Consider the following 2,772-nt stretch of genomic DNA (forward strand, 5'->3'; position numbering starts at 1 on the left):
TTCCACTGCGTAAAAACTTTGTTTCAGAGTTCATTACTACAGAAGTTATAAGGACTTAAATAAAATTCCAAAGGAATTAAAAGTTTTTAATAATCCCCCATATATATAATTTAAAGCATGATCAAAATTCTAATTACAATAGAAACTATATTAAGTAAACAAATGATTCGAAGTGAAAAAACGCACACTGAATATTGAAAACATTAAATAAAATTAATAATTAATTAAGAACATTAAAACGCAATTATTTAATTGCTTTAATACAAATATGATGGATTTTATTTCGTTTAGTTGAAAAATTTAAATTTTTAAAAACAATCTACCACCTAATTTACTAAATCGCATATGTAAATGCAAAATGTTTATTTATTTATAAAAATTATTTATTTGATTCGTATAAAATGTACATAAACCTAACCTTCAAATGACTAAAAGCGTTAAAAAATAAACATTTTTCTTTTCAAAAGATTAAAAGATGTTGAATATTTGTTAAGGTGTGTAAATAATTCAACACAAGTAGTTGTTTGTATTTGAATATTTATTTTAAAATATTTTTTACTTATAATTTGTATTTGAATTTGGGCAATTTTAAATAATTAATAATAATAAAAAAACATTTTTGTAACCACCGTTTGAAACACATCGAAATATTGATTTAAAAAAAAAAACATATTTGTTATATTCCTATATATTCTATTTTTTGCTTGTATAACTGATCAGGTCTACACTAATAACTAGATTATAACTACACCATAGACTAGGGTAGTCTATAATGAATTTTATAGTTTTGCTTTTAGTCTAGTTTACAGTCTAAAGTCAAGTCTAAAGACTATTCTATAGTCTGGCCTATAGTCTGGTCCATAATCTAGTCTATATGCGAGTCTATAGTCTAGTCAATAGTCTACTTAATAGTCTATTCAATAGTCTAGTTAATAGTCTACTCAATAGTTTAGTCAATAGTCTAGTCAATCGTCTAGTCAATAGTGTAGTAAATTGTCTAGTCTATAGTCTAGTCCATAGTCTAGTCATTAGTCTAGTCCATAGTCTAGTCATTAGTCTAGTCTATAGTCTAGTCTATAGTCTAGTCTTTAGTCTATAGTCTTTTCTATAGTCTAGTCTATAGTCCAGTCTATAGTCTAGTCTATAGTCTAGTCTATAGTCTAGTCTATAGTCTAGTCTATAATCTAGTCTTAGTCTAGTCTATAGTCTAGTCTATAGTCTAGTCTATAGTCTAGTCTATAGTCTAGTCTATAGTCTAGTCTATAGTCTAGTCTATAGTCTAGTCTATAGTCTAGTCTATAGTCTAGTCTATAGTCTAGTCTATAGTCTATAGACTAGACTATAGACTAGACTATAGACTAGACTATAGACTAGACTATAGACTAGACTATAGACTAGACTATAGACTAGACTATAGACTAGACTGGACTATAGATTAGACTAAACTATAAACTAGACTAGACAAGAATATTGACTAGTTTTTCCATCCCTGTTATAAATGTTGAATGTAGAAAAGTTATAACAACTTTATGAACAAATTACAAATATAATAAATAAACTTTATTATTTTTGGAACAATTTTACCAGTTTGGTTGAAATCCTAAAACTTTTAAACCCCGTATAGTTCTAAGGTTTGTTTTCTAACCATTTAAACTATTTAACCGATTGGTTGGATTTATAAACAAAGAGATCGTGTGTTTATATATTATATGACAAAAACTAAAATAGCTTTTTGCGATAAATATTTTATAATATTTAAAGTATAGCTACATAAAATTTTAAAGGGTTTTCATTAAGAACGAATTCAATTAATATTTCCACCTCACATTTTTCAACAGTTGAAGAAAAATTTATTCGAAAGTGCTATTTCGTGTGGCAATTTCGTTTTTTTAATTTATAGTTAACACCAAAAATTTTTTAACGTGTACTTTTACAATGAAACCAACTCTAACAGCAAAAAAATCATGTAAACGATATTGCCGGTAATTCTAAACCACATCCAGAACAGGTAACAAATTAACGTCTAAAAACTATATGTATTTTTGTTTGTAATACTTACCGGCTTTTAACCAATGTTAAAAAACTAGTTTTTAACATTCAAATTCAAGTTAGAATCTTTCTACCTGAATGATTGACCAAATTTGTTACGAAAAGACCCTGAAAACACACAAAATAATTTTTAGTTGTTTTGTGTTTTTTCTTATAAACTTAATTTTATGATGATGATCTAAACATTTTTTTCTATTTTTTATCATCAAAACTAAAATATTCAGTCGAGTATAAAATATAAACTGTAGAAAACTACATTTTATTTTTACAAAAACTAGTTTTAGATTTATTTCAAAAAGCTGTAAATTTTACAAAAAAGTTTTGTTTTAATAACGATATTGTTTTGCTAAATTTATGACAAAATCATTTTCATTGCATAGAAATAAGGTCTTTGTATTTGATATATTAACAATGTTAATTTAAATTTTCTGATTTTAATTAGCATAATTTAGCGGCTTTTATGGGTTAATTTACATAAAACTCTTAATTTTAAAAAAATGAGATCCAAAAACTGTTTAAGTATAATAGTTTTTGATAATTCAACAAATACATACATAAGTTGTTTTACAGTGAAATGCAAATTTTAAAAACTTTAGAAAGCGAATAAATGAAATGGTATAGTCTATAGTGTAGTCTATAGTCTAGTCTATAGTCTAGTCTATAGTCTAGTCTATAGTCTAGTCTATAGTCTAGTCTATAGTCTAGTCTATAGTCTAGTCTATA

The sequence above is a fragment of the Lucilia cuprina genome, chromosome 2, assembly GCF_022045245.1.
Source record: "Lucilia cuprina isolate Lc7/37 chromosome 2, ASM2204524v1, whole genome shotgun sequence".
Lineage (NCBI taxonomy): Eukaryota > Metazoa > Arthropoda > Insecta > Diptera > Calliphoridae > Lucilia > Lucilia cuprina.